This window comes from Stegostoma tigrinum, chromosome 26 (assembly GCF_030684315.1).
Source record: "Stegostoma tigrinum isolate sSteTig4 chromosome 26, sSteTig4.hap1, whole genome shotgun sequence".
Lineage (NCBI taxonomy): Eukaryota > Metazoa > Chordata > Chondrichthyes > Orectolobiformes > Stegostomatidae > Stegostoma > Stegostoma tigrinum.
The window spans coordinates 33,710,228-33,724,267 of NC_081379.1; the positions used below are offsets into that span (position 1 = coordinate 33,710,228).

The 14,040-nt window shown below is 41.3% G+C and overlaps 1 pseudogene; it reads right to left on the reverse strand.

The window, feature by feature from the left end:
- Nucleotides 1-4,770: 4,770 nt before the first annotated feature.
- On the reverse strand, nt 4,771-4,863 carry LOC125464383 (U6 spliceosomal RNA; annotated as a pseudogene).
- Nucleotides 4,864-14,040: the final 9,177 nt, after the last annotated feature.

The following is a 14,040-nucleotide window of genomic DNA, read 5'->3' on the forward strand; positions in this document are numbered from 1 at the left end:
CCTACTGCGTGCACACTTCTCCAAAATCTGTCGACCTATGCTTTCTTCAATCTCCCTGCTGCTATTGGGGAGCCTGTAGTAAACCCCTAACGAGGTGACTACTCCCTTGCTGTTCCTAATTTCCACCCATACTGACTCAGTAGGCAGATCTTCCTCGACAAAGGAAGCTATATCCTTCCTTAGGTAAAGAAGCAAAAAAAGACTAGAGATAGTCTCTTGAGAACAGGGCAAATTAAGTGTAGATTTACTAGTGAAGCTCAAAATCATAAATGGCATTGATTAAGCAAATAAGGAAACTCTTTTTCCGCGGAAGGAGGGTTGCTAATTAAAGGACCCAGGTTTATGGTGGGCTGACAAAACAAACCCAGCAGGCAGAAAATTTGTACAACCAACAAGCAACTTGACCAACAATCCTGCCAGCGAAGAGGAATTGAAATAGCATAAATAGTGAAGAAGCATAAACGCTTCTTAGCATAAACGCTAAATGAGTCCCGGGATATATATGACTGAAGCTCTCCACAAGTAATCTTGTTTTAACATTACTAGATGGGCGTCTGAGAGATTAGTTGCTTATGCACTTCTGAAGATAAGAAAAAAAAATCTTCTGTTCATGCCCGAGATATGGCAAAGGCTTAGGTTTTTTTCAGAAAAGGGTTACGGATGTGATAGAAAGTGGAGTGTGCAATTTAAGAAAATTGGAAATTGGGAACATGTTCCGTAACAGTTGTGAAACAGATTGTGGATGCATTTAGTACCTCTTTTAAAACATGATGTGAGCTTATTAAATCATAGCTCTAGGAATGAGAGGTAGGGAAGGGGTTTTGTTTATTCATTCATGGGATGTGGGCGTTGCTGATTAGGCCAGCATTTATTCCTTATCCCTGATTTTCTCTGGAAAAGGTGCTGGTGAGTGGTCTTCTTAAACTGCTGCATCCCTGAGCTGCTGGGACATCCTACACTATTTCCATACACACAAGTGGCTATCCCCACCTTGAACTGACATTTCTCACATTCACCTGCCCTCCTGAATTGAAAAGTTTAATTTTCTCTTTTTTTTTGCTTTTCCATGAAGATAATATAGCAGGTACAAAGTAAGAACATTGGGGTCATAACACTTAATTGCAATGGTTAGAGTCATACCTGGTACGTAGGAAGATGGTTGTGGTTATTGGAGGCCCATCATCTCAGTCCCAAGACATCTCTGCAGGAGTTCCTCAAGGTAATGTCTCAGGCCGAACCATCTTCAGCTGCTGCGTGAATGATCTTCCCTCCATTATAAGGTTAAAAGTCAGAATGTTCACCAATGTTTGCACAATGTTCAGCACTGTTTGCAACTCTCAGATACTGAAGCAGACAATGTTCAATGACCATCTCCAGTAAGAGATAATCTAACCACTGCCCCTTTTCATTCAATGGTGTTACCACCACTAAATCTCCACTATCGACATCCTGTGGGCTTATCATTGACCATAATCAGAACTGGACTAGCTATACAAGAGCAATTAAACACAGTTGCTACAAGAGAGGCCTAGGCTAGAAATACTGCAGAAAATAACTCACTTTGTGACTTCTTAGAGCCTGGCCAGCACCTACAATGCACAAGTCAGGCGTCTGATGGAATACCCTCCACTTGCTTGGATGGGTGCAGCTCTAATAATGCTCAAGAAGCTTGATAACATCCAAGTCAAAGCAGCCCGTTTGATTGGCATCACATCCATAAACATTCAGTCACTTCACCCCGAACTCTGAGAAGAAGCAATTTGCACCATCTACTAAGATTCTTTGTCAGCACCTTCCAAGCTCATAACTGCTTCCATCTAGAAAGACAAGGCAGCAAATACATGAGAACACCATCACCTGCAAATTTCCCTCCAAACTGCTTGCCATCCTGACTTGGAAATACATCACTGTTCCTTCACTATTGCTGGGACAAAATCCTGGAATTCCCTCTCTAATGACATTGTGTGTTGACCTACAGCACGTGACTGCAGCGGCTCTAGAAGGTGCAACTAGGGTCTGGCAATAAAGGCTGGCCCAGTCAGTGACACTCACATCCCACAAGTGATGGTGAGTGTGTGTGATACTTTTGATGAAACGACTTGGCTTTGTCCATCATCTATGTTTGTAAAATAGTTTAAGGCTTCATTTTATCCAGCTCAAAACGTAAACCAAAACATTAAATCAAATGAAACCGAAAATTCACAGTCTCTCTGCTGCATTCCCAGTACAGTGCCAACACAGAGGTGGTGAAAATTCTATGAATCAATTGAGGACCAAACACACCAAGGACAAGAGTTAAAATACCAAGAGCTTCCACTCTATGTTGTAAGGCAGAGCATCTGCCTGCCTCAAAGAAAGTCAGTGGCATGGAAGGCAATGTGATGATTTGCAGAGTCCTTGGAATAATGATATAGTGGCATTCTGATTTGCCAAGTGGAATGGGGCACATTAGGATATATGGGTCTACCTTAAGGGCTCTAATGGTCTCATGCAGGCACGTCCTCAACAACAGTATGATGACTGAGGTTATGTAATCCAGGCAATAAAGAGCATGGGGAGAAACTGGGAACATAGCAATGGGATACAGGATCAGACATAATACTATTGAATGGCAGACTAGGTTTAAAGAGGCCAATAATCTACTCCTGCTCCTGATATCTATAATTGCCTTTCACCTTTCCAATATTTTCCTTTCTCTCAAGAGGTTTCGTTCGAAAGTGATAAATACATTCTGAATCACTTAGCTGAGACATCCCTCTTTGTAGGGAAAATAAATCGCTCTCCTGGTTAGTTTTCTTTCTGTTTGCTTAAACTGCCTCATGTAAAATGCTGACATCTTGGAGAGAAACTCTATTCTCTATGTTGTAATAGGTTTTCTTCATAGTTCTTTAAATGTCTGCTCCACGCTCTTGATTTCAGTGACCAGCTACCGTTACTGTTCATTTATTTTTCTCTGACCACACCCAAGTTTAGTGAATCAAGCACATGGTCCAGTAGTGGATAATAAATGGCACAGTAATGGGTTGTAAACAGACTCTCAGAATCAAACACAAAACAATTAAACACTACATTCTTACACATTTGTTGGCCAGCTCGAGCAGTCCCTAAAAACCCAGTGTCTTGGCCACATTAACAGCACTAACTATTTGAAGGGACTTTCTGATTATTTGAAGCAGTTTTAGTGTAGGATCAATATCATGAACAATCAGAATCAAAACTGCTGAAATGCTAAAAGCTGGCCAAAGCGAAAGCTTGTTTTGCAATGCATAGTTTAGTTTACATTGTGGAAACTGTTTCGACATCCTTCCAACATTTGTTTTTTAACAAAAAAATCAAGCATTTTTTTTCTCCCAGAAGCTTCTTTTAAACTATCAACAGGCTATTCAGAGTAAAACAAACAAGCAAAATGAGAACAATTTCCATTTTAAAGCAAGTTTAACCTATGTGCTTATTTCATCTCTGTTCACTTCTGTAGTCCTAGTGCTATTTTTACCTAAGAGTGAGCTCTTTCACCTTTTAAACGCATTGCATTGCTTGGAAAAAGGTTTTCTCCATGTCCTGTCAGTTGGAGGATGTTGTGTGACACTGAAGAAAGGCCTACAAAGGCCGAACAAAAATAGCTTACAAAATCGGAAAAGAGGCAAACAAGCTGAGGCAAATAAAAGATAAAGCTGGCACTTTTTTCCTCAGCTTCAATGTACCCTAATGATCTAAAATGACCCTGCACCTTTTTGTTTTGTAGCGTACATATACCATTAATTGCCCACCAACAGCTACTAGTCATGTAACAAAAGCTTCAGAATGTGTTAATGGGCCATTCTTGCAGGGTGAGAGCAAACGGATGTTACTGCTCTCTTACTTCAACGACTCAGGGAATTTCCCACTGAAGTATCTAACTATTAGGTGTCACGTAAAATTCGTTTTTGCCTTCTCTTTGAGATTCAATTCTTGACATTTTACAGTACACTCCAGTTAAAAGCAGTTGACATAACAGCAAAGATACAAAGCACAAGAAACAGAAAAGGCTGAAAATCTGGTTTAACAGCAATTTGCCTGCATACCATGATCAAATCAATTATTAATGAGGGGACTACACGCTCCTGGTAAGAGTGATTTCAGTAATGGGTAATATTTTGTTGAAAAATTCTACTTGCTCTTGAAGGAATTTTTAAATATTAATCTAGTTTTATGCATGCGACTGAAAATATTTTTTTAATAAATCCCCACGCTGATAATTATATCTCCAAGGGTCTAATGCTGAAGCTTCATTTAAATATAGTACGTTAGATTCATGTGATAGGAGGCTAACTTTCTCAAAATAAATTCTTTCTTCAAACAAGACTTGTTTGAAAGATTACACTCTGGAAAGCAAATAATATTTAAAGAAGCTCAAATTAAAACAAGTCTTTCAAAATTCTCTTATGCCTGAGATGCTTTTTTAAAAAATATAATCATTTAGTTTAAGCAAACAAGAATACCTGTATTTATTTTGAAACAATATTGACTGAGGTAGGACATGTGTGAACCTGCTAGGAGCTGCAAGTTGTTAGGATAAAAGTGATAAATTCTTGGGGCACGATCCTGCCAACCAACGAGATAAGGTCACTGGTCTTTGTGGGGTGGTTTGGGAAGGTTTATCAGTGTGTGCTCTAGATCTGACCCCGGCAGCTATTTCTATTGCTAACAATGGAGTACTTCCATCATATGGGCTGACAGATTGGATTCCAAGCTTCCTGATGCCTTTTGGATTCCGTAAGTTAGTACTGAGAGAAAAATCTGAAACATATCATGAATTTTCATATCATCCTGTGTGCTAGCCTTCTCTGTATTGCTTCAAATTTAAGCATGTCTTCTGCTAAGAAGCCAAAAAAACTAATTTTGGAAGCAAAAATGATGGTTAGAAACTTTCATTGATACCTGGCAATATAATCAAGTGCGACCACCAAAATACAAATGAAAAGTCCGGGCAAAAACACCTTAACAAGAGAATTTTGACATTTTCTCCCACAGTCTCATCACAAACTACAAGAGGACAATCTTGCAGTTTAACAGTGCTTTTAGTATTGGAAACTGTCCCATGGTACTTCACAGAAACCTAATCTGACAAAAATAGACACATGCAGATATAATCGCAGAATAGGATTCCAAAAATATCAGTGAAAATTCCAGAATTTTATGTAACAAAAAAAGTAACTAGAAAATGAAGGATTTGTGATTTACATAGCTGCAATATAGACTTTTCATATCTACAGAAACATCTTATAGAATTTCACATAATACACGAATTTTCCTATGTAGAGAAACACACCACAATTTTGTGAACAGTAAGATCACACAGAAGAAAAAATGGTCAGATCATCTGAATTTGTTTTGGTCGTATTTGTTGAGGGAGAGGTGAGCTGAAACAGAAAGGATTTCACTGCACTTCAACTGGTGCTTGGATATTGCCTACTTTTTGTTGTTCTTGCTCATAGACATCAAACTTTATACACTCCTTTTCACTTTTGCAGTTATGCCGGTGATGACGATTTCCACTACCAATTGCAGGAAAAAACTCTGTCAAATTTGTTACCATATTTCTTTTTTTCAGCTAGTTTTCTTAATCTGACAATATATCCATTGACCAGAGGCACATTTGTATGGAGTGTAGCCAGTGGATGGAGATTTGAACATTCACCCTTTTTCAATGAAGGCATGAACAGATAATTTCTGCCAGCTGGCAAACACAGCTCCAATCCTCCATGACTAAACAGAGTTAGACTTCGCATTTGGAATGCAGCCACAAATATTTGGAGGCCTTTGCTGCCAATGGTGAAACCATTCAATTTATAAAATGGGCGGCTTCCCAACTGAGGAAATCATTTTTGCTGCCACAGTGAGAAAACATGTCTGCCACCAACCAGGATTTTACACAGTTTAACTTGAAACTAACCTTCACATGCACATTGTCAAACATCTTAAGAGGAGGACAGAAAGTAAGCAACTTGATCTAGGCAGCTTGATGCAATGTATACTTTTATCTCCTACACATATGCGATTTGTTTGCTGTACTCTCTTGAAATTTAGAATTATCCTTCAGAATAAAAGAGACACACTAAGATATGGCCTTTATTCCAAAACTGGTCCATTTTCATAACTCTATTTAGTCACACACTAAGGGTGAAAATTTTCCCTCCCTCAAGCTGGTGACAAGGGAAACTAGGTGGGTAATTTGCCCTGGAATAAAACTTAACACCTTCACCTCTGTTGGGTAAAAAGGTCTCGAAGCAACTTTCTCAACTCACCAGCAATTAAGGCTCTTCAATGATCAATCAATCTTCATTTAAGGCCCTCAACTCACCACCATTCCAATCACCTGTCCCACTAGTTCAGGAGAAAGATGGCTCGTTTCTCACCAGTGACTGAGGTTTTCCTGTTCGGCCAAGTATGGGAATGAGCGTGTTAGTGGTAACTAACACACCACCCCACCACCAAAATAACGAGGTCTGTCACCCACCTATCAGTACATTAGGAGCTGGTGGGCAGCACAATGGCAAGTTTCTCTCCCAATCAAACTTACGTGCCAGATCATCAGAAGTTACTGGCCAATCAACAGCCAGCAGCTTTGAGGTCTGGTCAAGGCTCTCTCTGGAGTTGGTCCAATAATAGAACATAGGACATAGAACATTACAGCACAGTACAGGCCCTTTGGCCCTCGATGTTGTGCCGACCCGTCATACTGATCTCAAGCCCATCTAACCTACACTATTCCATGTACGTCCAATGAGAAGGTAAGTCAATTTGATCTTCTTATTGTGGGGAGTCAATGAGGTCAGGAGGGTCAGGATCAGGACTGGACTTTTAGAGGTCAGCCTCTTGCCCACCAAAATGCCCCTTTATTTGAACAATGTGAAGGAAGACGTCACAAACTCAGCAGGTTGCTCGTCCTAGTTCTCCAGTCAGGAAAGTATCAACTTTCTCTCATGCCAGAAAAACCATGATCAGGGAGGTGGCAAGTTGAGGCCATCAGTTGATCACTTAAAACTATAAGGTATAGGAGCAGAAAAGACCATTCAGCTCAATTCATCTGCTCCACAAATCAATAAGGTCATCGATAGTCTGATAATCCTCAATTCCATTTTCCTGCCCTTTCCCCATCACCCTTGATTCCCTTACGAATAAATAATCCATCTATTTCAGCCATGAATATTCTTAAAGGCTATGCCTCAAACTCCTTCATAGTAAAGAAATCCATAGATTCACAACTGTCCAAAAGAAAAAAATCCTCCGCACCTCTGTTTAATGGGCGATTCCTTACAGTAATCAACTTAGTGAACCTTCTCTGGATTGCCTTCACTTATACAGTATATTGCTTATAAAAGGGGACCAAACCTGTTCACAGTATTCTGAGTATAATCTGACAGCATCAGTAAGAGTTCAAAGTGTGGGCCTGGATGAACACAGCAGGCCAAACAGCATCTTAGGACCAGAAAAGCTGACGTTTTGGGCCTAGAGCCTTCATCAGAAAAGGGGGATGGGGAGAGGATTCTGAAATAAATGGGGAGAGAGGGGGAGGCGGACCGAAGATGGATAAAGGAGAAGATAGGCGCAGAGGAGAGTATGGGTGGGGAGATAGGGAGCGGATAGGTCAGTCTGGGGAGGACGGACAGGTCAAGGGGAGGGGTGGTAATGAGGTTAGTAGGTAGGAAATGGAGGAGTGGCTTGAGGTGGGAGGAGGGGATAGGTGAGGGGGAGAACAGGTTAGGGAGGCGGGGACGAGCTGGGTTGGTTTTGGGATGCAGTCGGGGAAGGGGAGATTTTGAAGCTGGTGAAATCCACATTGATACCATTGGGTTGCGGGGTTCCCAAACGGAATATGAGTTGTTGTTCCTGCAACCTTCGGGTGGCATCATTGTGGCATTGCAGGAGGCCCATGATGGACATGTCGTCTGAGGAATGGGAGGGGGAGTTGAAATGGTTTGCAACTGGGAGGTGCAGTTGTTTATTGCGAACCGAGCATAGGTGTTCTGCAAAGCGGTCCCCAAGCCTCTGCTTGGTTTCCCCAATGTAGAGGAAGCCACACCATGTGCAGCGGATGCAGTATACCACATTGGCGGATGTGCAGGTGAACATCTGCTTGATGTGGAAAGTCATCTTGGGGCCTGGGATGGGGGTGAGGGAGGTGGTGTGGGGGCAAGTGTAGCACTTCCTGCGGTTGCAGGGGCAAGTGCTGGGTGTGGTGGGGTTGGAGGGGAGTGTGCAGCCTTGTCTGCGTTCTGGAGGGACCACTCTCTCCACGACGTCTCCAGGACAAACTCGCCAAATTATTTCCTCTCCTTGCCACCTTTCCCATGACCTCTGCAGAGGGAAAAAGTTCAAGCAGTGTTGAGACATCTGATAGAGCAAGAAATTTACCAATCAGCTGTTTATCAGCTCTTAATAAACTGTCAGACGAGTGATAAACTGAGTTTTATTGGTGGTGGGAACAGAGTGTTAGTCAGCACTAAACACGTTCACCTACGCATTTAGAGTAAAGGTTAAACCTCAGTTTTAAGTTTCTTGTTGATTTTGATCTCTTCCATATCTTTTACATTTTAATTGAGAAGTCTCAGTGAAAACCCAGGTTCCCTGCTCAGTACTCTGATGAGATTGCAAGGCTCTTCCACATCTCCCGTCTGGAACTTACCCTAGCACTGAGGACTGTTCCTTTAACTTCTTGTTTTCCAGTATTGGAAACCTAGCTGCAGTATGCCACTTGCCACTTTCTTCTGGGTGTCAATGGAAAACTAGCCATTGGGATGCAAATGAGGTGTAGGAATGGAAAAACAATTGGAGTGATTTGTTAACTCCTCTGTTATTCACCTTCCTACTCCAAGTTTACATTTTGGATCATAGGAGATTTCATTGAGAACAAATTCAGATTGAAGATCTTGACTGAAAATTGTTGGTGAATCTTGGAGCACTTTGGGACTTGGGTTGGAAAGATCCACACAGTAAGCAAAGTCAAATGGCATTGTGACAAGCATATCTTGTACTGATTGCACAGTCATATCTTGGCTAGACAATCCCAGTTGTCAGACTGCAGAAGGATCAGTAACGCCTCTGAGAACAATGCAAGTAAAAGGCATGAATGATAATTCTAAATAATTACATCTATAACGTGTACCATAAAATCTTTAAGTACAGAGAAATGATTTACACTCAGCAGTGTAAATGTACAGCAATGTGAGTTATATAACAAGCATAAAAGCTGGAACATAACTTCCTGTGTATTGTCAATATTTTATTGCACAGTAACTGCCTGATTGTCAAGACATAAACGTAGTTTAATGACAAAAAAACTTATGCTTGCATTTATATTTGAAATAATCTGAGTACAGAATACTGAAGTTATATCTACTCCAAAAATAACTGACTATAATATACTATCATCTTTAATGTACAGCATTCATTCACAGGATGTGCTGACTAGAACAGCATTTATTGTGGTTCATGAATGAGATCCTTAATTGCCCTGGAGAAGACAGCGATGAGATGCATACTTATACTGCTGCAGTCCACAGGGTGACGGTAGACTGCTGGTGCTGTCCTAAAGGCAGTTCTACGATTTTGACCCAGTGACGGTGAAGGAACATAGAAACCTACAAGTTAGGAACAGGAGTAGACCAAGTTGTTGTCAAGGCCCATTGCCTTTCCAATATCCAGTGTCTTCAGCCTTTTCTTGGAATGATCCATGTGAAGTGAACTAAATTCTGGCATCTGTGATTTTTGGGACCTCAGGAGGAGGCCACAATAGATCATCTACTTGGTCCATCTCTCTGAGGATGGATGCAAATGCTTTAACCTTGTCTTTTGAACTAATGCTTTGGGCTCCTCCATCATAGAGAAAGGGGATATTTGTGGACTCTCCTTCTATTAGTTGTTTAATTATCCATTACTATTCAAGGTTTGATGCGGTAAGATTTCAAAACGTAGATCTGTTCGGTTGATTATGAGATTACTTAGCCAAGCTTAATACATGTTGCTTTTTTTTTGTTTAGCTTGTGAGAAATCCTGTGTGTAGCTTCACAAATTTGACACCTCATACTGAGGTATCGTTCTGTATATGCTGTCCGAAAAACATATACATACAAGCAAGTAGTAAGGGGTAGGCCATGCAGTCCCTCAGCCCCACCATTCAATAAGATCTTGGCTGAGATTGATGGTGATTCCAGGTAAGCTTGCGCTCCCTTGCTTAACTAGAATCTATCTACCCTTGCCTAAAAAATATTCAAGGACACTAGTTCCACCATCTTTTCAGAAAGAGAGTCATGATCCTCTGAGAGATAATATTTCATAATCCCAGTTTTAAATAGGTGATCCATTGCTCTCAAACAGTGAACTCGTAGTCATAGATTGTCCCATAAGGGGAGATATCCCTTCTACGTCTACCCTGTAAAGCGCACTTGGGTTTTATATTTTTCATTCAATATACTTTTCTTTTCTCCAACAGGCACAAGCCCAATAATTCCCATAAGATAACCATTCATTGCCCTATTAGTCCAGTAAATTTCCTTTGAATTATTTCCAATATATTTACATTCTTCTGCAAGTAAGGTGACAAATATGTGTGAGCGGCATGCCAGATGTGATCTCATTACTGACCTGTATAACTGAGGCATAATATCCCTACCTTTGTATTCTGTTCCTTCATGGTAAATGCCAACTTTCCATTTCCTTTCCTAATTACTTGCTGTAACTGCATATTAACCTTTGCATTTCATGCACAAGGGCATCCAGATCATCCTGCATGTCAGAGACTCTGCAACCTTTCACCATTGCAAATATGATATCTTCCTCATAACTTGTTTTCCCACCTCTCATTGAGACTGGGTTCATCTTCCAGCTTGGTGAACAAACTGGGAGATGAACCCTGTTTCAGAGAGAGGCCAGGGATATGATGGGCCATTAGGTTAAAATTTGTGGTTGAGTACATTTCTGTTGCTGTTCATGTTTCACAGTGCCTCACAGATACGTAGCATTGAGTTACCAGACTTATCCCATTTTGCATAATGGTTATGCCACGCAATGTAATGTAGTGCGTCGTCAACATGAAGCTGGGAATTTGCAATCCAATCCACGTTGTCAAGGACAGACTCATCTGAAACAAATTGATTGAAACAAGCTATGTCTTTCAGGACTTGGCCAGCTTGGTCAGTAAAAGCCAATCTTGTAATGGATGTTGATGTGCCACACCAAAGTTATTCTATGTCCTTGTTCCCCCCAGTGCTTCCTCTAAGAGTTGTACAACACAGAGAAATGTTGACTCATCAGCTTGAGGGAAGCAGTAGGTGGGTATCGGAAGGAGGTTTCCTTTCTCATGTTTAACATGCCATGAGACTTCATGGGATTTGGAGCCAATATTGTAGATTTCCAGAATAACTTCCCTCACCACTTGTTCTACTGTGCCACCCCTCTGGTGTGCCTGGCTTGCCAGTGAAACAGGATATACACAGGAATGCTGATGGAAGTGCTTGGGACATTGGCTACAGCTGTGATTCTGTGAATATAAATATGTGTGGCTGTTGCTTGATAGGTCTCCAGAATACTTCTTATCACAAATCCTATTGGTGATCCCAAAATACATTTCTTACTTTCTTACAGATTAATTCTTAAATTCCAGTTGTACTGAGCATCCTGAAATAAATGGAACAAAAATAGAAGTTGCTGGAAAAGCTCAACATGTCTAGCTGCATCTGTGAAGAAAAAGGTCAGAGTTAACATTTCAAGTCCTCTCCAAGAAAGGGTTAGCGGACCCAAAACGTTAACTCTGATTTTTAACTACAGATGCTGCCAGACCTGCAGAGCTTTACCAGCAACTTCTGTTTTTGTTCCTGATTTACAGCATCCACAGTTCCTTCGGCTTTATTCCCCTAAAATAAATGGTTGACTATCCAAACCTAAACAGGTTGGCATGAATTTTGCAGTCAATGCCAAAAGAAGACTGCTTGCCATTGACTCTGAAGACAACTTCCCACAATACCCATTGAAAACAATATCTATTTCAAGTCCACCAACTCCCACAGCTACGTAGACTACACATCCTCTCACCCACCCTCCTGCAAGAATGTGATCCCCTATTCCCGATTCCTCGGCCTCCGCCGCGTCTGCTCCCAAGATGGGACGTTCCATTCCTGAGCATCCCAGATTTCCCCTTATTTCCAGGACTGCAACACCCCCCCCTTCAGTGGTTGAGAATGCTCTAAACCGAATGCACCTCACCCTCACATACCCCCACAACAAAAACAAAGACAGAATCCCCATGTCCACACATATCACCCCACTAACCTTCATATCCAACGTATCATTCTCTGCCATTTTCGCCACCTGCAACCTGACTCCACAACCAAGGATATATTTCCCTCCCCACCCTATCTTCTTTCCATCGGAAAGAAGATAGGGTGGGGAGGGAAAGACTGCTTTCTCCATGACTCACACGTCTGCTCCGCACTCCCCACTAGGCCCACTGCCCCTGGCACCTTTACCTGCAACTGCAGCAAGTGCTACACCTGCCCCTACAGCTCCCCCCTCACCTCCATCCACTTCAACTTCTCCTCCCACTCCCTGGGCCTCCTCCAGACACACAACAATGCCACCTGGAAACTGGAGGAGCAGCACCTCATATTCCACCTTGGGAGCCAACAGCCCACTGGTGTCAATGTGGACTTTCTAAATCCCCCTACCCCTGGCCTCATCCCATGTCCAGTCCTTCCACCTCACTGAGCAATCCCCACCACTGCTTATGTGCACTCACCTATCATCAACTCACCTGCCTTCCCCAGCCCCACCTCTCCTCTGTCTAATTATTTCAGAGCTCCCTTCCCTCTCCCCCATTTCTGATGAAGGGTTCAGGCCCGAAACATCAACTTTCCTGCTCCTGTGATGCTGCCTGGCCTGCTGTGTTCTCCAGCTTCACACTGTGTTATTTCCCACAATGTTTGTTGCTTTATAGAGTCTTATTTTCCACAATCAGATTGAATTTGGTGCCATTGACAGGCAATCATTCAGAAGCAGACAGACAACAGAGAATTTGATCAGTTCAACCAGATTATCGACTTTTCATAGATGACAAAACAGGAAGTAAAAAGTATCTGAATATAAATTCCATTTAAATAATTGCGCAGAAAACCAAACAAAGATTGGACAAGCCAATGGGATTAAAGGAGATATATAATTTACGAAGTGGAAAATGTATTTTTCTTTTGAGGGAATAAGGCTTCATATCTGGGAAATTATACTTTCAGAACGAGGGAGATGTCATTAGTATCTTTGACTTACTACACTGTCATGAATTCCTTATAAATAAGGTTTACATTTTTTATCAGTTTGCACAGCAAAAATTGTTAGTAATTAATTTAAGTTCATGTTGATTACATTGGTGTGGATTACAACAGAATAGACCAGGTAAGGGTATGGCTGACAGCAACTTGTAAATTTTTGCATTTGTCTGCAAGTGTGTGATGCCAGAAGCTGCTAGCAAATTTACACAATAATGATGGCGAGCATTGACGACATTGACACAAATACCAGGCCATTACTAAAAGTTTTATGCAAGCAGTATTACTTAGACTTTGTTATTGACATTCTCAGCCTTGTATTGTCCTCAGACCTCAAGTGAAACATCTCTGAAATTCCTTTTGCTGCCTTTAGTCAGTTAGGTTTACTCAACATAGTTATTCTGCAGCTTGATCATTCTCTCTATAAACCTTATTTGGTCCAAAACTTGAATACTCCAGTTATGTATGGGAAAGGTCATTCAGAAGTTCATGATGGGATAGAATACAAGAACAGCAAGTTATCTTATCGACATTTTACATTGCTTAAGGAAGTGTAAAAATACAAATCATTATTGGTGTACATAAATCCACCCCAGCTCAACTTTAGACTACAATTACTCTCGCAAATAATCTTCTTTGATTTTGTTGGTACTCGTTCAGAATTCATCTAAACATGCCTCTTTTATTGCTTCTGAAGTTTCCAACAGACTGCGATATATTCTGTTATTCCACCTTGCCTTAGAAT